Here is a 22,738-nt window from a genome sequence, read left to right as displayed (position 1 = left end):
ATGAAAAGGTTTTCGCACGCTTCTCAATGACGCGGAAGTTTAGATCTATAGATACTTTCGGGCAAGCTTTAGAAATTGTTCAGAAAGAATCGTGTAAACGATGTAAATATAGCCCGAAGTTAGTATAAAAGGTAGCAATGTTCCAGGATAGTATTCGGCGTATGTAAATCCGTAATGTAAATTGTAGCGTAATTATAGCAGCGCGATATTCACAGGTAGCGAAGGTTTAACCACGCGGTGAGGAGTTAACTACAAAACTCTACCAGAAAAGACGATGAAAATCGTTCAAAATGTTCCTTCGTTCGTAAAATTGCCCCCGTTCGATGTAGGATGGTCAGACGATGCAGCTGTTCTTAAAGAACAAGTAAATGGCGCGCGAATGCGACGAGATAGGTGCTATGCTTCGCTAGTACGAGGAAGATTATACGGCCTCGCTAAGCAATATAATTTAAAACGAGCTACAAGGACGGGCTGAGATCCCTCTCAGAATAAAGTATAAATAAGCGGGAGAGTATCCTAGCTTAAAATATATAGTGAATAGCCAAGACAATCGAAAAAGCCGTGCGGGCGTATATCGGTTCGGCAGTAGATCAAGCGCAAATAGCGTTGAGTTTCGCCGTCGAATCAAGAAAATAGTGTTATAAAAACTCACGAACAGGTCGAATATAACGTTTCGTAGAGTTAAAAGAGCAAAGCGACGTAACGTAGCCAAGGATTGAGACGGATTGACGTGTAGAGCAACTTCCCGAAACAACAGCAAACGGCGAAGGTTCGTCTTCTTGAGGTCGAAGGGTCGTCCAAAATCGTGTCCAATAACAGTTCAAACCAAGAGTTACAGAAGATCCAACAAAATGTTCCACTAGAGATTTGCTGAAGTTTTGTTTGATTACTAAATTCAAATAAATGACCTTCCGAGCGTCCAATGAGGTAATCCAATACCGTTCCAATTAGCGATCAAATTCCAGTTCCCAAAGTCATCAATATAGTTACCAATATTAAGCTGATAAGAACAGATACTACACTTGATCTTAGCCAAAAGGCCGAGAAGCGATACAGAAGAAGAGCTTTCGCCATTTTTCACTCTACAAGTTGCATGAGAAACACACGGTTCTATTGTATCTTTTCGCGTAGAAATCATGCAACAAATGAAAAAAATCAAGCAGTACGGATAACGAAGGAATCATCCTTTACTACAATCGTCATGTCAAGCGTTCTTTCTAATCCAATGTACACCTGTTCGTAAAGAAGAACATGTTTGAAAATTCGCGCGTAATGCCGCGAAATGCGATCGTTTCATATGACGTAGGAAGCACGCGATGTCTGTCGCGAACTTGCTGCAGACGTGCTTTCTCATTGTAAAACAAACGCTTTGTGCTTGTGGGCGATAATGATTCGCATTGTATGCAAGTGCTGCAATGTCAACAAGGTCATGCTTCATGAAATCGGCAGACAAGCAGCTCAATGAACGAATTTTACACTACGAGCCGTTAAATGTCAGTGATACATAGAAATAATTACTATAAAAAGCTAAACAAACGTACGACTAAGTAAGAAAAACGTTCGCAATGCAATATCATTACTGTTAACGTCGACGATACATATTATAATTTGTATACTTTCATAATGTATATGCCGTCCGTCAAAATATACACACACGCCGGCCGTTTACGTCGTTGTTAAGTACAAGTAATTTATGTCAAATACAAGTAATTTATTCTTGCTAATAGCTGATATAAATTTCTCCTGCATCTCGCTATGCATTTTGGGATAGGTCAGTAAAAAATTTGGCAGCATGCAACCTAACCCCGAACGAACAACGAATTTATATATCGTGTTCTATTTTATTTGTTCTTTTTCTCCGCTTCTTCCTCCCATCGTGAGAAACGAAGGGGACGAGCGCGAACGCAGGTCCCCACTACCAGAAATTATACGCTCGAGTTACCCACGTTAGGGGTAATCGCAGGAGTCAACCAGTCGAAGTGCAATGAAAGGGCCTCATCCTGAGAGGACCTCCTAGCTGATCAAGGTGCCTCTCGCGTCAGGTAAGTATGCTCGAACGACGCACGGCGAGCATACTTTGTACGCGAACGTACGCTCTGTGCGACACGGTTGCACCCCTCCCTTTACTTTTCACTACTTTTGCACTTGCAACGTACCGTCTGACGGCCTTTATTGTCTTCCTTTCCGACGGCGACGACGTCTTTTCGTCTTTCGCCGACTCTGTCGAAAAGAGACGTATGTTATTTAGTTAAATGTTAAACAGTTCGTTTCTCGGTTAGTTAGTTACAGACAAAATAAATTCGCTTAGCTATTTGATTTGCTGGCTGTTTTGTTTGTTTTTCGTTTGTTTAAAGTAAATGTGTTTCCCTTCCGCGAAGGAAATGGGCCGAACTCGGAGGTAGTGCAATACCGAGACAACCCGTGGCCAGGGCGAAGCAAGCTCAATCCATGGCCGATATCAAAATCAGTTTAATATAAGAGTCGGGCATTGCCCGACATATCAGATATTAAGCTGATAAGAACAGATACTACACTTGATCTTAGCCAAAAGGCCGAGAAGCGATACAGAAGAAGAGCTTTCGCCATTTTCACTCTACAAGTTGCATGAGAAACACACGGTTCTATTGTATCTTTTCGCGTAGAAATCATGCAACAAATGAAAAAAATCAAGCAGTACGGATAACGAAGGAATCATCCTTTACTACAATCGTCATGTCAAGCGTTCTTTCTAATCCAATGTACACCTGTTCGTAAAGAAGAACATGTTTGAAAATTCGCGCGTAATGCCGCGAAATGCGATCGTTTCATATGACGTAGGAAGCACGCGATGTCTGTCGCGAACTTGCTGCAGACGTGCTTTCTCATTGTAAAACAAACGCTTTGTGCTTGTGGGCGATAATGATTCGCATTGTATGCAAGTGCTGCAATGTCAACAAGGTCATGCTTCATGAAATCGGCAGACAAGCAGCTCAATGAACGAATTTTACACTACGAGCCGTTAAATGTCAGTGATACATAGAAATAATTACTATAAAAGCTAAACAAACGTACGACTAAGTAAGAAAAACGTTCGCAATGCAATATCATTACTGTTAACGTCGACGATACATATTATAATTTGTATACTTTCATAATGTATATGCCGTCCGTCAAAATATACACACGCCGGCCGTTTACGTCGTTGTTAAGTACAAGTAATTTATGTCAAATACAAGTAATTTATTCTTGCTAATAGCTGATATAAATTTCTCCTGCATCTCGCTATGCATTTTGGGATAGGTCAGTAAAAAATTTGGCAGCATGCAACCTAACCCCGAACGAACAACGAATTTATATATCGTGTTCTATTTTATTTGTTCTTTTTCTCCGCTTCTTCCTCCCATCGTGAGAAACGAAGGGACGAGCGCGAACGCAGGTCCCCACTACCAGAAATTATACGCTCGAGTTACCCACGTTAGGGGTAATCGCAGGAGTCAACCCAGTCGAAGTGCAATGAAAGGGCCTCATCCTGAGAGGACCTCCTAGCTGATCAAGGTGCCTCTCGCGTCAGGTAAGTATGCTCGAACGACGCACGGCGAGCATACTTTGTACGCGAACGTACGCTCTGTGCGACACGGTTGCACCCCTCCTTTACTTTTCACTACTTTTGCACTTGCAGCGTACCGTCTGACGGCCTTTATTGTCTTCCTTTCCGACGGCGACGACGTCTTTTCGTCTTTCGCCGACTCTGTCGAAAAGAGACGTATGTTATTTAGTTAAATGTTAAACAGTTCGTTTCTCGGTTAGTTAGTTAGTTAGTTAGTTACAGACAAAATAAATTCGCTTTGCTATTTGATTTGCTGGCTGTTTTGTTTGTTTTTTCGTTTGTTTAAAGTAAATGTGTTTCCCTTCCGCGAAGGAAATGGGCCGAACTCGGAGGTAGTGCAATACCGAGACAACCCGTGGCCAGGGCGAAGCAAGCTCAATCCATGGCCGATATCCAAAATCAGTTTAATATAAGAGTCGGGCATTGCCCGACATATCAGATATTAAGCTGATAAGAACAGATACTACACTTGATCTTAGCCAAAGGCCGAGAAGCGATACAGAAGAAGAGCTTTCGCCATTTTCACTCTACAAGTTGCATGAGAAACACACGGTTCTATTGTATCTTTTCGCGTAGAAATCATGCAACAAATGAAAAAAATCAAGCAGTACGGATAACGAAGGAATCATCCTTTACTACAATCGTCATGTCAAGCGTTCTTTCTAATCCAATGTACACCTGTTCGTAAAGAAGAACATGTTTGAAAATTCGCGCGTAATGCCGCGAAATGCGATCGTTTCATATGACGTAGGAAGCACGCGATGTCTGTCGCGAACTTGCTGCAGACGTGCTTTCTCATTGTAAAACAAACGCTTTGTGCTTGTGGGCGATAATGATTCGCATTGTATGCAAGTGCTGCAATGTCAACAAGGTCATGCTTCATGAAATCGGCAGACAAGCAGCTCAATGAACGAATTTTACACTACGAGCCGTTAAATGTCAGTGATACATAGAAATAATTACTATAAAAAGCTAAACAAACGTACGACTAAGTAAGAAAAACGTTCGCAATGCAATTTCATTACTGTTAACGTCGACGATACATATTATAATTTGTATATTTTCATAATGTATATGCCGTCCGTCAAAATATACACACACGCCGGCCGTTTACGTCGTTGTTAAGTACAAGTAATTTATGTCAAATACAAGTAATTTATTCTTGCTAATAGATGATATAAATTTCTCCTGCATCTCGCTATGCATTTTGGGATAGGTCAGTAAAAAATTTGGCAGCATGCAACCTAACCCCGAACGAACAACGAATTTATATATCGTGTTCTATTTTATTTGTTCTTTTTCTCCGCTTCTTCCTCCCATCGTGAGAAACGAAGGGGACGAGCGCGAACGCAGGTCCCCACTACCAGAAATTATACGCTCGAGTTACCCACGTTAGGGGTAATCGCAGGAGTCAACCCAGTCGAAGTGCAATGAAAGGGCCTCATCCTGAGAGGACCTCCTAGCTGATCAAGGTGCCTCTCGCGTCAGGTAAGTATGCTCGAACGACGCACGGCGAGCATACTTTGTACGCGAACGTACGCTCGGTGCGACACGGTTGCACCCCCTCCCTTTACTTTTCACTACTTTTGCACTTGCAACTTACCGTCTGACGGCCTTTATTGTCTTCCTTTCCGACGACGACGTCTTTTCGTCTTTCGCCGACTCTGTCGAAAAGAGACGTATGTTAGTTAATTAGTTAAATGTTAAACGGTTCGTTTCTCGGTTAGTTAGTTAGTTAGTTAGTTACAGACAAAATAAATTCGCTTTGCTATTTGATTTGCTGGCTGTTTTGTTTGTTTTTTTTTTGTTTAAAGTAAATGTGTTTCCCTTCCGCGAAGGGAAATGGGCCGAACTCGGAGGTAGTGCAATACCGAGACAACCCGTGGCCAGGGCGAAGCAAGCTCCAATCCCATGGCCGATATCCAAAAATCAGTTTAATATAAGAGTCGGGCATTGCCCGACATATCAGATATTAAGCTGATAAGAACAGAAATTAACTTTTATTTCATTTGAAAGATTAACAAAGAATAAGGATAGTTACATAATATTATATATTAGTAATAACATAGGTAATAAAGATAATTGTAAATATTGTACATATAGATGTAAATATTGTATATATGATAATAGAGAAACCATAGAAAATAGGAGGTGTGGCTTTTATGCACAAAGATGGGAAAAGAAAGGTAAGTTAAGTTTTAAATGATTGAAAGAGAGAATTTTGAGTGCTGGAGCATCAGGATAGCCATGATCCCTAATACTTTTTATAGTAATTGATGGAGAATAACCACATTTGGTTAGGAAAGAAGGAAGAATTGTTTCAGCTAGATTGTCAATATCACTGGTAAAACTACGGTAAGTACTAATGTCTTTTATAATGTCATTCGGAATTAAATTGTCTTGAAAAAGATAACTGGCATGCAATATTATATAATTATATATGGTATGTTCGCCAGTGTTCAGCTTCAAGGCATATTTTTGGCAAAAATCTTTAATTCTTTCGTCATCAAATTCGCGACATTGATATACATGAGCCATGGCAAGGTATGATGGTATTTCTTCATTGCAGAGGCGGCATCGACCATTGATATTCATGAATTCTGCTCGGATGCTGTCATCAAGGGATCCATCGTCATATATTTTAATGGATCTTGGAGGTTGTGCAAATTTGTTATACTTTGGCACAAAGTCACGCATTGGGTCGTAGTCCTGGTTGGTAATTGGAGCATCAGGATTAATGACAACGATAGTTGAAGAAGAAGGTTTGTATGGGTAAGGCTGGAGGTAAGTGGGGGTGGTTTGGAAGTTGAGGGAATTGTAGTGTGGGTGGGTTGGGGTTTGTTGGTAGAGGGATTGGGAGGGATTTTAGGGGTAGAGGGAGTAGGAATGGGAGGGGGGGTTTGTGCTTTTTTGGTTGTTGACGGGATGGGTGGTTTAATGATAGGAAGGTTGGATTGCTTTTGGGAGGGGGGAATAGGTTGGTGAGGGGTTTTGGGGGGAGATTTTGAAGATTTGGGAGTTTTAGGGATGAAAATATCATTTTTCTTTCTCTTTGTAGGTGAAAAATTTAGTTTTGTAGGTGTGATTGATGCTGTATTGGGTGAGTAATTTGTAGGAGGTGAACCAGTATGATATCCAGAGTCTGGAGAGTTATATAAGGTAGCAGCTGATTGTGGTGGAGTATTAAATTGAGATGGAGATGAATTGTTGTTTATAATTTTCCACCACAGTTTAGGAGGACTGGCCATTGAAGGATGAAGACCAAGTTGGTTTATCGAGATTGAATAATGATATTGAGTGAAGAACAGTTGTAGGAAAGTTGAAGGTTGTAGATTTGTCCATATGATTGTTTATTGTAAGCCATTCCATTTTTAACTTGATGTTTTTAGTTCCAACTGAAATGTTCCATTTAGGTTGCTCACTAATGTTGAAGGAGTTGATAATTTGGACAGCTTCATATGGTAAAGGATAAGTAGAAGGCGAAATAAAGCTCGTAGAATCTTTAGAATTGATTTTACTTGATTTGGGCGTTGGAAGTATTCCGTCACGAAGTGGAAGCACCATCGCTTTGATTTTCGGATCGACGATTTTCGCAAATATTTGAAAAAATGTATACAAATCGACTCCAAAAATCTTATAGAAATGTAGAGGAGATTGTCTGAGACACGTAGATACCAATTATAGTTTATCCACGATGAATTTAACAACAAAAATTACCAAACGAACGCGAGCACGTGGTAAACAAAACAACCGCCGATCGTACCAATTTATAAACGTTGATTTCTCGGCGAAAAATAGACCAATTTCGACCAATATATTCTTGAAATGATCGCTAGACTTTTAGCTACAAGATTATACCATAAAGTAAGGCAGATGAACAATTTTGAAGGAAGGAGATCAAAATTTCGGAGAGCTCCGCCGGAAACGTCATGTAAGCTACACTTGATCTTAGCCAAAAGGCCGAGAAGCGATACAGAAGAAGAGCTTTCGCCATTTTTTCACTCTACAAGTTGCATGAGAAACACACGGTTCTATTGTATCTTTTCGCGTAGAAATCATGCAACAAATGAAAAAAATCAAGCAGTACGGATAACGAAGGAATCATCCTTTACTACAATCGTCATGTCAAGCGTTCTTTCTAATCCAATGTACACCTGTTCGTAAAGAAGAACATGTTTGAAAATTCGCGCGTAATGCCGCGAAATGCGATCGTTTCATATGACGTAGGAAGCACGCGATGTCTGTCGCGAACTTGCTGCAGACGTGCTTTCTCATTGTAAAACAAACGCTTTGTGCTTGTGGGCGATAATGATTCGCATTGTATGCAAGTGCTGCAATGTCAACAAGGTCATGCTTCATGAAATCGGCAGACAAGCAGCTCAATGAACGAATTTTACACTACGAGCCGTTAAATGTCAGTGATACATAGAAATAATTACTATAAAAGCTAAACAAACGTACGACTAAGTAAGAAAAACGTTCGCAATGCAATTTCATTACTGTTAACGTCGACGATACATATTATAATTTGTATATTTTCATAATGTATATGCCGTCCGTCAAAATATACACACACGCCGGCCGTTTACGTCGTTGTTAAGTACAAGTAATTTATGTCAAATACAAGTAATTTATTCTTGCTAATAGATGATATAAATTTCTCCTGCATCTCGCTATGCATTTTGGGATAGGTCAGTAAAAAATTTGGCAGCATGCAACCTAACCCCGAACGAACAACGAATTTATATATCGTGTTCTATTTTATTTGTTCTTTTTCTCCGCTTCTTCCTCCCATCGTGAGAAACGAAGGGGACGAGCGCGAACGCAGGTCCCCACTACCAGAAATTATACGCTCGAGTTACCCACGTTAGGGGTAATCGCAGGAGTCAACCCAGTCGAAGTGCAATGAAAGGGCCTCATCCTGAGAGGACCTCCTAGCTGATCAAGGTGCCTCTCGCGTCAGGTAAGTATGCTCGAACGACGCACGGCGAGCATACTTTGTACGCGAACGTACGCTCGGTGCGACACGGTTGCACCCCCTCCCTTTACTTTTTCACTACTTTTTGCACTTGCAACTTACCGTCTGACGGCCTTTATTGTCTTCCTTTCCGACGACGACGACGTCTTTTCGTCTTTCGCCGACTCTGTCGAAAAGAGACGTATGTTATTAATTAGTTAAATGTTAAACGGTTCGTTTCTCGGTTAGTTAGTTAGTTAGTTAGTTACAGACAAAATAAATTCGCTTTGCTATTTGATTTGCTGGCTGTTTTGTTTGTTTTTTTTTTCTTTTGTTTAAAGTAAATGTGTTTCCTTCCGCGAAGGGAAATGGGCCGAACTCGGAGGTAGTGCAATACCGAGACAACCCGTGGCCAGGGCGAAGCAAGCTCCAATCCCATGGCCGATATCCAAAATCAGTTTAATATAAGAGTCGGGCATTGCCCGACATATCAGATATTAAGCTGATAAGAACAGATACTACACTTGATCTTAGCCAAAAGGCCGAGAAGCGATACAGAAGAAGAGCTTTCGCCATTTTTCACTCTACAAGTTGCATGAGAAACACACGGTTCTATTGTATCTTTTCGCGTAGAAATCATGCAACAAATGAAAAATCAAGCAGTACGGATAACGAAGGAATCATCCTTTACTACAATCGTCATGTCAAGCGTTCTTTCTAATCCAATGTACACCTGTTCGTAAAGAAGAACATGTTTGAAAATTCGCGCGTAATGCCGCGAAATGCGATCGTTTCATATGACGTAGGAAGCACGCGATGTCTGTCGCGAACTTGCTGCAGACGTGCTTTCTCATTGTAAAACAAACGCTTTGTGCTTGTGGGCGATAATGATTCGCATTGTATGCAAGTGCTGCAATGTCAACAAGGTCATGCTTCATGAAATCGGCAGACAAGCAGCTCAATGAACGAATTTTACACTACGAGCCGTTAAATGTCAGTGATACATAGAAATAATTACTATAAAAAAGCTAAACAAACGTACGACTAAGTAAGAAAAACGTTCGCAATGCAATTTCATTACTGTTAACGTCGACGATACATATTATAATTTGTATATTTTCATAATGTATATGCCGTCCGTCAAAATATACACACACGCCGGCCGTTTACGTCGTTGTTAAGTACAAGTAATTTATGTCAAATACAAGTAATTTATTCTTGCTAATAGATGATATAAATTTCTCCTGCATCTCGCTATGCATTTTGGGATAGGTCAGTAAAAAATTTGGCAGCATGCAACCTAACCCCGAACGAACAACGAATTTATATATCGTGTTCTATTTTATTTGTTCTTTTTCTCCGCTTCTTCCTCCCATCGTGAGAAACGAAGGGGACGAGCGCGAACGCAGGTCCCCACTACCAGAAATTATACGCTCGAGTTACCCACGTTAGGGGTAATCGCAGGAGTCAACCCAGTCGAAGTGCAATGAAAGGGCCTCATCCTGAGAGGACCTCCTAGCTGATCAAGGTGCCTCTCGCGTCAGGTAAGTATGCTCGAACGACGCACGGCGAGCATACTTTGTACGCGAACGTACGCTCGGTGCGACACGGTTGCACCCCCTCCCTTTACTTTTTCACTACTTTTTTGCACTTGCAACTTACCGTCTGACGGCCTTTATTGTCTTCCTTTCCGACGACGACGACGTCTTTTCGTCTTTCGCCGACTCTGTCGAAAAGAGACGTATGTTAGTTAATTAGTTAAATGTTAAACGGTTCGTTTCTCGGTTAGTTAGTTAGTTAGTTAGTTACAGACAAAATAAATTCGCTTTGCTATTTGATTTGCTGGCTGTTTTGTTTGTTTTTTTTTTCTTTTGTTTAAAGTAAATGTGTTTCCTTCCGCGAAGGGAAATGGGCCGAACTCGGAGGTAGTGCAATACCGAGACAACCCGTGGCCAGGGCGAAGCAAGCTCCAATCCCATGGCCGATATCCAAAAATCAGTTTAATATAAGAGTCGGGCATTGCCCGACATATCAGATATTAAGCTGATAAGAACAGATACTACACTTGATCTTAGCCAAAAGGCCGAGAAGCGATACAGAAGAAGAGCTTTCGCCATTTTTCACTCTACAAGTTGCATGAGAAACACACGGTTCTATTGTATCTTTCGCGTAGAAATCATGCAACAAATGAAAAATCAAGCAGTACGGATAACGAAGGAATCATCCTTTACTACAATCGTCATGTCAAGCGTTCTTTCTAATCCAATGTACACCTGTTCGTAAAGAAGAACATGTTTGAAAATTCGCGCGTAATGCCGCGAAATGCGATCGTTTCATATGACGTAGGAAGCACGCGATGTCTGTCGCGAACTTGCTGCAGACGTGCTTTCTCATTGTAAAACAAACGCTTTGTGCTTGTGGGCGATAATGATTCGCATTGTATGCAAGTGCTGCAATGTCAACAAGGTCATGCTTCATGAAATCGGCAGACAAGCAGCTCAATGAACGAATTTTACACTACGAGCCGTTAAATGTCAGTGATACATAGAAATAATTACTATAAAAAGCTAAACAAACGTACGACTAAGTAAGAAAAACGTTCGCAATGCAATTTCATTACTGTTAACGTCGACGATACATATTATAATTTGTATATTTTCATAATGTATATGCCGTCCGTCAAAATATACACACACGCCGGCCGTTTACGTCGTTGTTAAGTACAAGTAATTTATGTCAAATACAAGTAATTTATTCTTGCTAATAGATGATATAAATTTCTCCTGCATCTCGCTATGCATTTTGGGATAGGTCAGTAAAAAATTTGGCAGCATGCAACCTAACCCCGAACGAACAACGAATTTATATATCGTGTTCTATTTTATTTGTTCTTTTTCTCCGCTTCTTCCTCCCATCGTGAGAAACGAAGGGGACGAGCGCGAACGCAGGTCCCCACTACCAGAAATTATACGCTCGAGTTACCCACGTTAGGGGTAATCGCAGGAGTCAAACCAGTCGAAGTGCAATGAAAGGGCCTCATCCTGAGAGGACCTCCTAGCTGATCAAGGTGCCTCTCGCGTCAGGTAAGTATGCTCGAACGACGCACGGCGAGCATACTTTGTACGCGAACGTACGCTCGGTGCGACACGGTTGCACCCTCCCTTTACTTTTCACTACTTTTGCACTTGCAACTTACCGTCTGACGGCCTTTATTGTCTTCCTTTCCGACGACGACGACGTCTTTTCGTCTTTCGCCGACTCTGTCGAAAAGAGACGTATGTTAGTTAATTAGTTAAATGTTAAACGGTTCGTTTCTCGGTTAGTTAGTTAGTTAGTTAGTTACAGACAAAATAAATTCGCTTTGCTATTTGATTTGCTGGCTGTTTTGTTTGTTTTTTTTCTTTGTTTAAAGTAAATGTGTTTCCCTTCGCGAAGGGAAATGGGCCGAACTCGGAGGTAGTGCAATACCGAGATAACCCGTGGCCAGGGCGAAGCAAGCTCCAATCCCATGGCCGATATCCAAAAATCAGTTTATATAAGAGTCGGCATTGCCCGACATATCAGATATTAAGCTGATAAGAACAGATACTACACTTGATCTTAGCCAAAAGGCCGAGAAGCGATACAGAAGAAGAGCTTTCGCCATTTTTCACTCTACAAGTTGCATGAGAAACACACGGTTCTATTGTATCTTTTCGCGTAGAAATCATGCAACAAATGAAAAATCAAGCAGTACGGATAACGAAGGAATCATCCTTACTACAATCGTCATGTCAAGCGTTCTTTCTAATCCAATGTACACCTGTTCGTAAAGAAGAACATGTTTGAAAATTCGCGCGTAATGCCGCGAAATGCGATCGTTTCATATGACGTAGGAAGCACGCGATGTCTGTCGCGAACTTGCTGCAGACGTGCTTTCTCATTGTAAAACAAACGCTTTGTGCTTGTGGGCGATAATGATTCGCATTGTATGCAAGTGCTGCAATGTCAACAAGGTCATGCTTCATGAAATCGGCAGACAAGCAGCTCAATGAACGAATTTTACACTACGAGCCGTTAAATGTCAGTGATACATAGAAATAATTACTATAAAAAGCTAAACAAACGTACGACTAAGTAAGAAAAACGTTCGCAATGCAATTTCATTACTGTTAACGTCGACGATACATATTATAATTTGTATATTTTCATAATGTATATGCCGTCCGTCAAAATATACACACACGCCGGCCGTTTACGTCGTTGTTAAGTACAAGTAATTTATGTCAAATACAAGTAATTTATTCTTGCTAATAGATGATATAAATTTCTCCTGCATCTCGCTATGCATTTTGGGATAGGTCAGTAAAAAATTTGGCAGCATGCAACCTAACCCCGAACGAACAACGAATTTATATATCGTGTTCTATTTTATTTGTTCTTTTTCTCCGCTTCTTCCTCCCATCGTGAGAAACGAAGGGGACGAGCGCGAACGCAGGTCCCCACTACCAGAAATTATACGCTCGAGTTACCCACGTTAGGGGTAATCGCAGGAGTCAACCCAGTCGAAGTGCAATGAAAGGGCCTCATCCTGAGAGGACCTCCTAGCTGATCAAGGTGCCTCTCGCGTCAGGTAAGTATGCTCGAACGACGCACGGCGAGCATACTTTGTACGCGAACGTACGCTCGGTGCGACACGGTTGCACCCCCTCCCTTTACTTTTTCACTACTTTTTGCACTTGCAACTTACCGTCTGACGGCCTTTATTGTCTTCCTTTCCGACGACGACGACGTCTTTTCGTCTTTCGCCGACTCTGTCGAAAAGAGACGTATGTTAGTTAATTAGTTAAATGTTAAACGGTTCGTTTCTCGGTTAGTTAGTTAGTTAGTTAGTTACAGACAAAATAAATTCGCTTTGCTATTTGATTTGCTGGCTGTTTTGTTTGTTTTTTTTCTTTGTTTAAAGTAAATGTGTTTCCCTTCCGCGAAGGGAAATGGGCCGAACTCGGAGGTAGTGCAATACCGAGACAACCCGTGGCCAGGGCGCAAGCTCCAATCCCATGGCCGATATCCAAAAATCAGTTTAATATAAGAGTCGGGCATTGCCCGACATATCAGATATTAAGCTGATAAGAACAGATACTACACTTGATCTTAGCCAAAGGCCGAGAAGCGATACAGAAGAAGAGCTTTCGCCATTTTTCACTCTACAAGTTGCATGAGAAACACACGGTTCTATTGTATCTTTTCGCGTAGAAATCATGCAACAAATGAAAAATCAAGCAGTACGGATAACGAAGGAATCATCCTTTACTACAATCGTCATGTCAAGCGTTCTTTCTAATCCAATGTACACCTGTTCGTAAAGAAGAACATGTTTGAAAATTCGCGCGTAATGCCGCGAAATGCGATCGTTTCATATGACGTAGGAAGCACGCGATGTCTGTCGCGAACTTGCTGCAGACGTGCTTTCTCATTGTAAAACAAACGCTTTGTGCTTGTGGGCGATAATGATTCGCATTGTATGCAAGTGCTGCAATGTCAACAAGGTCATGCTTCATGAAATCGGCAGACAAGCAGCTCAATGAACGAATTTTACACTACGAGCCGTTAAATGTCAGTGATACATAGAAATAATTACTATAAAAGCTAAACAAACGTACGACTAAGTAAGAAAAACGTTCGCAATGCAATATCATTACTGTTAACGTCGACGATACATATTATAATTTGTATACTTTCATAATGTATATGCCGTCCGTCAAAATATACACACGCCGGCCGTTTACGTCGTTGTTAAGTACAAGTAATTTATGTCAAATACAAGTAATTTATTCTTGCTAATAGCTGATATAAATTTCTCCTGCATCTCGCTATGCATTTTGGGATAGGTCAGTAAAAATTTGGCAGCATGCAACCTAACCCCCGAACGAACAACGAATTTATATATCGTGTTCTATTTTATTTGTTCTTTTTCTCCGCTTCTTCCTCCCATCGTGAGAAACGAAGGGGACGAGCGCGAACGCAGGTCCCCACTACCAGAAATTATACGCTCGAGTTACCCACGTTAGGGGTAATCGCAGGAGTCAACCCAGTCGAAGTGCAATGAAAGGGCCTCATCCTGAGAGGACCTCCTAGCTGATCAAGGTGCCTCTCGCGTCAGGTAAGTATGCTCGAACGACGCACGGCGAGCATACTTTGTACGCGAACGTACGCTCTGTGCGACACGGTTGCACCCTCCCTTTACTTTTCACTACTTTTGCACTTGCAACGTACCGTCTGACGGCCTTTATTGTCTTCCTTTCCGACGGCGACGACGTCTTTTCGTCTTTCGCCGACTCTGTCGAAAAGAGACGTATGTTATTTTAGTTAAATGTTAAACGGTTCGTTTCTCGGTTAGTTAGTTACAGACAAAATAAATTCGCTTAGCTATTTGATTTGCTGGCTGTTTTGTTTGTTTTTTCGTTTGTTTAAAGTAAATGTGTTTCCCTTCCGCGAAGGAAATGAACTCGGAGGTAGTGCAATACCGAGACAACCCGTGGCCAGGGCGAAGCAAGCTCCAATCCCATGGCCGATATCCAAAAATCAGTTTAATATAAGAGTCGGGCATTGCCCGACATATCAGATATTAAGCTGATAAGAACAGATACTACACTTGATCTTAGCCAAAAGGCCGAGAAGCGATACAGAAGAAGAGCTTTCGCCATTTTTCACTCTACAAGTTGCATGAGAAACACACGGTTCTATTGTATCTTTCGCGTAGAAATCATGCAACAAATGAAAAAAATCAAGCAGTACGGATAACGAAGGAATCATCCTTTACTACAATCGTCATGTCAAGCGTTCTTTCTAATCCAATGTACACCTGTTCGTAAAGAAGAACATGTTTGAAAATTCGCGCGTAATGCCGCGAAATGCGATCGTTTCATATGACGTGGAAGCACGCGATGTCTGTCGCGAACTTGCTGCAGACGTGCTTTCTCATTGTAAAACAAACGCTTTGTGCTTGTGGGCGATAATGATTCGCATTGTATGCAAGTGCTGCAATGTCAACAAGGTCATGCTTCATGAAATCGGCAGACAAGCAGCTCAATGAACGAATTTTACACTACGAGCCGTTAAATGTCAGTGATACATAGAAATAATTACTATAAAAGCTAAACAAACGTACGACTAAGTAAGAAAACGTTCGCAATGCAATTTCATTACTGTTAACGTCGACGATACATATTATAATTTGTATACTTTCATAATGTATATGCCGTCCGTCAAAATATACACACACGCCGGCCGTTTACGTCGTTGTTAAGTACAAGTAATTTATGTCAAATACAAGTAATTTATTCTTGCTAATAGATGATATAAATTTCTCCTGCATCTCGCTATGCATTTTGGGATAGGTCAGTAAAAATTTGGCAGCATGCAACCTAACCCCCGAACGCAACAACGAATTTATATCGTGTTCTATTTTATTTGTTCTTTTTCTCCGCTTCTTCCTCCCATCGTGAGAAACGAAGGGACGAGCGCGAACGCAGGTCCCCACTACCAGAAATTATACGCCGAGTTACCCACGTTAGGGGTAATCGCAGGAGTCAACCCAGTCGAAGTGCAATGAAAGGGCCTCATCCTGAGAGGACCTCCTAGCTGATCAAGGTGCCTCTCGCGTCAGGTAAGTATGCTCGAACGACGCACGGCGAGCATACTTTGTGCGCGAACGTACGCTCGGTGCGACACGGTTGCACCCTCCCTTTACTTTTCACTACTTTTGCACTTGCAACTTACCGTCTGACGGCCTTTATTGTCTTCCTTTCCGACGACGACGACGTCTTTTCGTCTTTCGCCGACTCTGTCGAAAGAGACGTATGTTAGTTAATTAGTTAAATGTTAAACGGTTCGTTTCTCGGTTAGTTAGTTAGTTAGTTAGTTACAGACAAAATAAATTCGCTTTGCTATTTGATTTGCTGGCTGTTTTGTTTGTTTTTTTCTTTGTTTAAAGTAAATGTGTTTCCTTCCGCGAAGGGAAATGGGCCGAACTCGGAGGTAGTGCAATACCGAGATAACCCGTGGCCAGGGCGAAGCAAGCTCCAATCCCATGGCCGATATCCAAAAATCAGTTTAATATAAGAGTCGGCATTGCCCGACATATCAGATATTAAGCTGATAAGAACAGATACTACACTTGATCTTAGCCAAAAGGCCGAGAAGCGATACAGAAGAAGAGCTTTCGCCATTTTTCACTCTACAAGTTGCATGAGAAACACACGGTTCTATTGTATCTTTTCGCGTAGAAATCATGCAACAAATGAAAAAATCAAGCACGGATAACGAAGGAATCATCCTTACTACAATCGTCATGTCAAGCGTTCTTTCTAATCCAATGCACCTGTTCGTAAAGAAGAACATGTTTGAAAATTCGCGCGTAATGCCGCGAAATGCGATCGTTTCATATGACGTGAAGCACGCGATGTCTGTCGCGAACTTGCTGCAGACGTGCTTTCTCATTGTAAAACAAACGCTTTGTGCTTGTGGGCGATAATGATTCGCATTGTATGTAGTGCTGCAATGTCAACAAGGTCATGCTTCATGAAATCGGCAGACAAGCAGCTCAATGAACGAATTTTACACTACGAGCCGTTAAATGTCAGTGATACATAGAAATAATTACTATAAAAGCTAAACAAACGTACGACTAAGTAAGAAAACGTTCGCAATGCAATTTCATTACTGTTAACGTCGACGATACATATTATAATTTGTATATTTTCATAATGTATATGCCGTCCGTCAAAATATACACACGCCGGCCGTTTACGTCGTTGTTAAGTACAAGTAATTTATGTCAAATACAAGTAATTTATTCTTGCTAATATGATATAAATTTCTCCTGCATCTCGCTATGCATTTTGGGATAGGTCAGTAAAAATTTGGCAGCATGCAACCTAACTCCCCGAACGAACAACGAATTTATATATCGTGTTCTATTTTATTTGTTCTTTTTCTCCGCTTCTTCCTCCCATCGTGAGAAACGAAGGGGACGAGCGCGAACGCAGGTCCCCACTACCAGAAATTATACGCTCGAGTTACCCACGTTAGGGGTAATCGCAGGAGTCAACCCAGTCGAAGTGCAAAAAGGGCCTCATCCAGAGGACCTCCTAGCTGATCAAGGTGCCTCTCGCGTCAGGTAAGTATGCTCGAACGACGCACGGCGAGCATACTTTGTACGCGAACGTACGCTCGGTGCGACACGGTTGCACCCCTCCCTTTACTTTTCACTACTTTTGCACTTGCAACTTACCGTCTGACGGCCTTTATTGTCTTCCTTTCCGACGACGACGACGTCTTTTCGTCTTTCGCCGACTCTGTCGAAAAGAGACGTTAGTTAATTAGTTAAATGTTAAACGGTTCGTTTCTCGGTTAGTTAGTTAGTTAGTTAGTTACAGACAAAATAAATTCGCTTTGCTATTTGATTTGCTGGCTGTTTTGTTTGTTTTTTTTTGTTTGTTTGTAAATGTGTTTCCTTCCAAGGGAAATGGGCCGAACTCGGAGGTAGTGCAATACCGAGATAACCCGTGCAGGGCGAAGCAAGCTCCAATCCCATGGCCGATATCCAAAATCAGTTTATAAGAGTCGGCATTGCCCGACATATCAGATATTGCTGATAAGAACAGATACTACACTTGATCTTAGCCAAAAGGCCGAAGCGATACAGAAGAAGAGCTTTCGCCATTTTTCACTCTACAAGTTGCATGAGAAACACACGGTTCTATTGTATCTTTTCGCGTAGAAATCATGCAACAAATGAAAAATCAAGCAGTACGGATAACGAAGGAATCATCCTTTACTACAATCGTCATGTCAAGCGTTCTTTCTAATCCAATGTACACCTGTTCGTAAAGAAGAACATGTTTGAAAATTCGCGCGTAATGCCGCGAAATGCGATCGTTTCATATGACGTAGGAAGCACGCGATGTCTGTCGCGAACTTGCTGCAGACGTGCTTTCTCATTGTAAAACAAACGCTTTGTGCTTGTGGGCGATAATGATTCGCATTGTATGCAAGTGCTGCAATGTCAACAAGGTCATGCTTCATGAAATCGGCAGACAAGCAGCTCAATGAATTTTACACTACGAGCCGTTAAATGTCAGTGATACATAGAAATAATTACTATAAAAGCTAAACAAACGTACGACTAAGTAAGAAAAACGTTCGCAATGCAATTTCATTACTGTTAACGTCGACGATACATATTATAATTTGTATATTTTCATAATGTATATGCCGTCCGTCAAAATATACACACACGCCGGCCGTTTACGTCGTTGTTAAGTACAAGTAATTTATGTCAAATACAAGTAATTTATTCTTGCTAATAGATGATATAAATTTCTCCTGCATCTCGCTATGCATTTTGGGATAGGTCAGTAAAAATTTGGCAGCATGCAACCTAACCCCGAACGAACAACGAATTTATATATCGTGTTCTATTTTATTTGTTCTTTTCTCCGCTTCTTCCTCCCATCGTGAAACAGAAGGGACGAGCGCGAACGCAGGTCCCCACTACCAGAAATTATACGCTCGAGTTACCCACGTTAGGTAATCGCAGGAGTCAACCCAGTCGAAGTGCAATGAAAGGGCCTCATCCTGAGGACTCCTCCTAGCTGATCAAGGTGCCTCTCGCGTCAGGTAAGTATGCTCGAACGACGCACGGCGAGCATACTTTGTACGCGAACGTACGCTCGGTGCGACACGGTTGCACCCTCCCTTTACTTTTTCACTACTTTTGCACTTGCAACTTACCGTCTGACGGCCTTTATTGTCTTCCTTTCCGACGACGACGACGTCTTTTCGTCTTTCGCCGACTCTGTCGAAAAGAGACGTATGTTATTTAGTTAAATGTTAAACGGTTCGTTCTCGGTTAGTTAGTTAGTTAGTTAGTTACAGACAAAATAAATTCGCTTTGCTATTTGATTTGCTGGCTGTTTTGTTTGTTTTTTCTTTTTGTTTAAAGTAAATGTCCCTTCCGCGAAGGGAAATGGGCCGAACTCGGAGGTAGTGCAATACCGAGACAACCCGTGGCCAGGGCAGCAAGCTCCAATCCCATGGCCGATATCCAAAATCAGTTTAATATAAGAGTCGGGCATTGCCCGACATATCAGATATTGCTGATAAGAACAGATACTACACTTGATCTTAGCCAAAAGGCCGAAGCGATACAGAAGAAGAGCTTTCGCCATTTTTCACTCTACAAGTTGCATGAGAAACACACGGTTCTATTGTATCTTTTCGCGTAGAAATCATGCAACAAATGAAAATCAAGCAGTACGGATAACGAAGGAATCATCCTTTACTACAATCGTCATGTCAAGCGTTCTTTCTAATCCAATGTACACCTGTTCGTAAAGAAGAACATGTTTGAAAATCGCGCGTAATGCCGCGAAATGCGATCGTTTCATATGACGTAGGAAGCACGCGATGTCTGTCGCGAACTTGCTGCAGACGTGCTTTCTCATTGTAAAACAAACGCTTTGTGCTTGTGGGCGATAATGATTCGCATTGTATGCAAGTGCTGCAATGTCAACAAGGTCATGCTTCATGAAATCGGCAGACAAGCAGCTCAATGAACGAATTTACACTCACGAGCCGTTAAATGTCAGTGATACATAGAAATAATTACTATAAAAGCTAAACAAACGTACGACTAAGTAAGAAAAACGTTCGCAATGCAATTTCATTACTGTTAACGTCGACGATACATATTATAATTTGTATATTTTCATAATGTATATGCCCGTCAAAATATACACACACGCCGGCCGTTTACGTCGTTGTTAAGTACAAGTAATTTATGTCAAATACAAGTAATTTATTCTTGCTAATAGATGATATAAATTTCTCCTGCATCTCGCTATGCATTTTGGGATAGGTCAGTAAAAATTTGGCAGCATGCACCTAACTCCCCAACGAACAAACGAATTTATATATCGTGTTCTATTTTATTTGTTCTTTTTCCGCTTCTTCCTCCCATCGTGAGAAACGACGAGCAAACAGGTCCCCACTACCAGAAATTATACGCTCGAAAGTTACCCACGTTAGGGGTAACGTGAGTCAAACCCAGTCAGTGCAATGAAAGGGCCTCATCCTGAGAGGACCTCCTAGCTGATCAAGGTGCCTCTGCGTCAGGTAAGTATGCTCGAACGACGCACGGCGAGCATACTTTGTACGCGAACGTACGCTCGGTGCGACACGGTTGCACCCTCCCTTTACTTTTTCACTACTTTTGCACTTGCAACTTACCGTCTGACGGCCTTTATTGTCTTCCTTTCCGACGACGACGACGTCTTTTCGTCTTTTCGCCGACTCTGTCGAAAAGAGACGTATGTTAGTTAATTAGTTAAATGTTAAACGGTTCGTTTTCTCGGTTAGTTAGTTAGTTATTAGTTACAGACAAAATAAATTCGCTTTGCTATTTGATTTGCTGGCTGTTTTGTTTGTTTTTTTCTTTTTGTTTAAAGTAAATGTGTTTCCCTTCCGCGAAGGGAAATGGGCCAACTCGGAGGTAGTGCAATACCGAGACAACCCGTGGCCAGGGCGAAGCAAGCTCCAATCCCATGGCCGATATCCAAAAATCAGTTTAATATAAGAGTCGGGCATTGCCCGACATATCAGATATTAAGCTGATAAGAACAGATACTACACTTGATCTTAGCCAAAGGCCGAAGCGATACAGAAGAAGAGCTTTCGCCATTTTTCACTCTACAAGTTGCATGAGAAACACACGGTTCTATTGTATCTTTTCGCGTAGAAATCATGCAACAAATGAAAAAAATCAAGCAGTACGGATAACGAAGGAATCATCCTTTACTACAATCGTCATGTCAAGCGTTCTTTCTAATCCAATGTACACCTGTTCGTAAAGAAGAACATGTTTGAAAATTCGCGCGTAATGCCGCGAAATGCGATCGTTTCATGACGTGGTAGGAAGCACGCGATGTCTGTCGCGAACTTGCTGCAGACGTGCTTTCTCATTGTAAAACAAACGCTTTGTGCTTGTGGGCGATAATGATTCGCATTGTATGCAAGTGCTGCAATGTCAACAAGGTCATGCTTCATGAAATCGGCAGACAAGCAGCTCAATGAACGAATTTTACACTACGAGCCGTTAAATGTCAGTGATACATAGAAATAATTACTATAAAAGCTAAACAAACGTACGACTAAGTAAGAAAAACGTTCGCAATGCAATTTCATTACTGTTAACGTCGACGATACATATTATAATTTGTATATTTTCATAATGTATATGCCGTCCGTCAAAATATACACACACGCCGGCCGTTTACGTCGTTGTTAATACAAGTAATTTATGTCAAATACAAGTAATTTATTCTTGCTAATAGATGATATAAATTCTCCTGCATCCGCATATGCATTTTGGGATAGGTCAGTAAAAATTTGGCAGCATGCAACCTAACCCGAACGAACAACGAATTTATATATCGTGTTCTATTTTATTTGTTCTTTTCTCGCTTCTTCCTCCCATCGTGAGAAACGAAGGGGACGAGCGCGAACGCAGGTCCCCACTACCAGAAATTATACGCTCGAGTTACCCACGTTAGGTAATCGCAGGAGTCCCAGTCGAAGTGCAATGAAAGGGCCTCATCCTGAGAGGACCTCCTAGCTGATCAAGGTGCCTCTCGCGTCAGGTAAGTATGCTCGAACGACGCACGGCGAGCATACTTTGTACGCGAACGTACGCTCGGTGCGACACGGTTGCACCCCCTCCCTTTACTTTTTCACTACTTTTTGCACTTGCAACTTACCGTCTGACGGCCTTTATTGTCTTCCTTTCCGACGACGACGATCGTCTTTCGTCTTTCGCCGACTCTGTCGAAAAGAGACGTATGTTAGTTTTAGTTAAATGTTAAACGGTCTGTTTCTCGGTTAGTTAGTTAGTTAGTTAGTTACAGACAAAATAAATTCGCTTTGCCATTTGATTTGCTGGCTGTTTTGTTTGTTTTTTTTTTGTTTAAAGTAAATGTGTTTCCCTTCCGAAGGGAAATGGGCCTAACTCGGAGGTAGTGCAATGAGACAACCCGTGGCCAGGGCAAGCAAGCTCCAATCCCATGGCCGATATCCAAAATCAGTTTAATATAAGAGTCGGGCATTGCCCGACATATCAGATATTAAGCTGATAAGAACAGATACACTTGATCTTA

At 41.5% G+C, this 22,738-nt stretch overlaps 1 long non-coding RNA gene, 25 other non-coding genes and 3 pseudogenes across 26 annotated transcripts; 1 reads left to right on the top strand and 28 right to left on the bottom strand.

Annotated features, from left to right (window-relative positions):
* Window positions 1-922: 922 nt before the first annotated feature.
* On the bottom strand, window positions 923-1,052 carry LOC124450148 (annotated as a pseudogene).
* Window positions 1,053-1,887: 835 nt separating this feature from the next.
* LOC124449947 lies at window positions 1,888-2,050 on the bottom strand. Its single transcript, XR_006949711.1, has one exon. It is a non-coding gene; the product is annotated as a U1 spliceosomal RNA (small nuclear RNA).
* A 326-nt stretch (window positions 2,051-2,376) lies between these two features.
* On the bottom strand, window positions 2,377-2,564 carry LOC124450064. The gene has a single exon (XR_006949823.1). It is a non-coding gene; the product is annotated as a U2 spliceosomal RNA (small nuclear RNA).
* Window positions 2,565-3,394: 830 nt separating this feature from the next.
* On the bottom strand, window positions 3,395-3,558 carry LOC124449904. The gene has a single exon (XR_006949669.1). It is a non-coding gene; the product is annotated as a U1 spliceosomal RNA (small nuclear RNA).
* Window positions 3,559-3,896: 338 nt separating this feature from the next.
* On the bottom strand, window positions 3,897-4,084 carry LOC124450072. Its single transcript, XR_006949831.1, has one exon. It is a non-coding gene; the product is annotated as a U2 spliceosomal RNA (small nuclear RNA).
* An 834-nt stretch (window positions 4,085-4,918) lies between these two features.
* LOC124449881 lies at window positions 4,919-5,082 on the bottom strand. The gene has a single exon (XR_006949646.1). It is a non-coding gene; the product is annotated as a U1 spliceosomal RNA (small nuclear RNA).
* A 341-nt stretch (window positions 5,083-5,423) lies between these two features.
* Window positions 5,424-5,615, bottom strand: LOC124450104. Its single transcript, XR_006949858.1, has one exon. It is a non-coding gene; the product is annotated as a U2 spliceosomal RNA (small nuclear RNA).
* A 1,210-nt stretch (window positions 5,616-6,825) lies between these two features.
* Window positions 6,826-7,048, top strand: LOC124448901. Its single transcript, XR_006949320.1, has 2 exons — window positions 6,826-6,911; window positions 7,000-7,048. It is a non-coding gene; the product is annotated as an uncharacterized LOC124448901 (long non-coding RNA).
* Window positions 7,049-7,358: 310 nt separating this feature from the next.
* On the bottom strand, window positions 7,359-7,558 carry LOC124450165. Its single transcript, XR_006949887.1, has one exon. It is a non-coding gene; the product is annotated as a U2 spliceosomal RNA (small nuclear RNA).
* Window positions 7,559-8,393: 835 nt separating this feature from the next.
* On the bottom strand, window positions 8,394-8,557 carry LOC124449880. The gene has a single exon (XR_006949645.1). It is a non-coding gene; the product is annotated as a U1 spliceosomal RNA (small nuclear RNA).
* Window positions 8,558-8,906: 349 nt separating this feature from the next.
* Window positions 8,907-9,097, bottom strand: LOC124450042. The gene has a single exon (XR_006949803.1). It is a non-coding gene; the product is annotated as a U2 spliceosomal RNA (small nuclear RNA).
* An 834-nt stretch (window positions 9,098-9,931) lies between these two features.
* On the bottom strand, window positions 9,932-10,095 carry LOC124449879. The gene has a single exon (XR_006949644.1). It is a non-coding gene; the product is annotated as a U1 spliceosomal RNA (small nuclear RNA).
* Window positions 10,096-10,446: 351 nt separating this feature from the next.
* Window positions 10,447-10,638, bottom strand: LOC124450009. The gene has a single exon (XR_006949772.1). It is a non-coding gene; the product is annotated as a U2 spliceosomal RNA (small nuclear RNA).
* An 832-nt stretch (window positions 10,639-11,470) lies between these two features.
* LOC124449951 lies at window positions 11,471-11,634 on the bottom strand. The gene has a single exon (XR_006949716.1). It is a non-coding gene; the product is annotated as a U1 spliceosomal RNA (small nuclear RNA).
* A 343-nt stretch (window positions 11,635-11,977) lies between these two features.
* LOC124450066 lies at window positions 11,978-12,167 on the bottom strand. Its single transcript, XR_006949825.1, has one exon. It is a non-coding gene; the product is annotated as a U2 spliceosomal RNA (small nuclear RNA).
* An 832-nt stretch (window positions 12,168-12,999) lies between these two features.
* LOC124449878 lies at window positions 13,000-13,163 on the bottom strand. The gene has a single exon (XR_006949643.1). It is a non-coding gene; the product is annotated as a U1 spliceosomal RNA (small nuclear RNA).
* A 348-nt stretch (window positions 13,164-13,511) lies between these two features.
* LOC124450061 lies at window positions 13,512-13,699 on the bottom strand. The gene has a single exon (XR_006949820.1). It is a non-coding gene; the product is annotated as a U2 spliceosomal RNA (small nuclear RNA).
* An 830-nt stretch (window positions 13,700-14,529) lies between these two features.
* LOC124449877 lies at window positions 14,530-14,693 on the bottom strand. Its single transcript, XR_006949642.1, has one exon. It is a non-coding gene; the product is annotated as a U1 spliceosomal RNA (small nuclear RNA).
* A 322-nt stretch (window positions 14,694-15,015) lies between these two features.
* Window positions 15,016-15,207, bottom strand: LOC124450054. Its single transcript, XR_006949814.1, has one exon. It is a non-coding gene; the product is annotated as a U2 spliceosomal RNA (small nuclear RNA).
* An 829-nt stretch (window positions 15,208-16,036) lies between these two features.
* On the bottom strand, window positions 16,037-16,199 carry LOC124449957. The gene has a single exon (XR_006949721.1). It is a non-coding gene; the product is annotated as a U1 spliceosomal RNA (small nuclear RNA).
* Window positions 16,200-16,540: 341 nt separating this feature from the next.
* On the bottom strand, window positions 16,541-16,731 carry LOC124450053. The gene has a single exon (XR_006949813.1). It is a non-coding gene; the product is annotated as a U2 spliceosomal RNA (small nuclear RNA).
* Window positions 16,732-17,551: 820 nt separating this feature from the next.
* On the bottom strand, window positions 17,552-17,711 carry LOC124449967. Its single transcript, XR_006949731.1, has one exon. It is a non-coding gene; the product is annotated as a U1 spliceosomal RNA (small nuclear RNA).
* Window positions 17,712-18,046: 335 nt separating this feature from the next.
* Window positions 18,047-18,227, bottom strand: LOC124450109 (annotated as a pseudogene).
* An 824-nt stretch (window positions 18,228-19,051) lies between these two features.
* Window positions 19,052-19,213, bottom strand: LOC124449966. The gene has a single exon (XR_006949730.1). It is a non-coding gene; the product is annotated as a U1 spliceosomal RNA (small nuclear RNA).
* Window positions 19,214-19,549: 336 nt separating this feature from the next.
* Window positions 19,550-19,734, bottom strand: LOC124450092. Its single transcript, XR_006949849.1, has one exon. It is a non-coding gene; the product is annotated as a U2 spliceosomal RNA (small nuclear RNA).
* Window positions 19,735-20,549: 815 nt separating this feature from the next.
* On the bottom strand, window positions 20,550-20,710 carry LOC124449970. The gene has a single exon (XR_006949735.1). It is a non-coding gene; the product is annotated as a U1 spliceosomal RNA (small nuclear RNA).
* A 347-nt stretch (window positions 20,711-21,057) lies between these two features.
* LOC124450073 lies at window positions 21,058-21,245 on the bottom strand. The gene has a single exon (XR_006949832.1). It is a non-coding gene; the product is annotated as a U2 spliceosomal RNA (small nuclear RNA).
* Window positions 21,246-22,074: 829 nt separating this feature from the next.
* On the bottom strand, window positions 22,075-22,233 carry LOC124449963. The gene has a single exon (XR_006949728.1). It is a non-coding gene; the product is annotated as a U1 spliceosomal RNA (small nuclear RNA).
* A 342-nt stretch (window positions 22,234-22,575) lies between these two features.
* On the bottom strand, window positions 22,576-22,738 carry LOC124450140 (annotated as a pseudogene).

Source organism: Xenia sp. Carnegie-2017, unplaced genomic scaffold, assembly GCF_021976095.1.
Source record: "Xenia sp. Carnegie-2017 unplaced genomic scaffold, XeniaSp_v1 HiC_scaffold_23, whole genome shotgun sequence".
Lineage (NCBI taxonomy): Eukaryota > Metazoa > Cnidaria > Anthozoa > Malacalcyonacea > Xeniidae > Xenia > Xenia sp. Carnegie-2017.
Note: the sequence above shows the minus strand (reverse complement) of the source record. Positions and strands in the feature narration are given on the sequence as shown.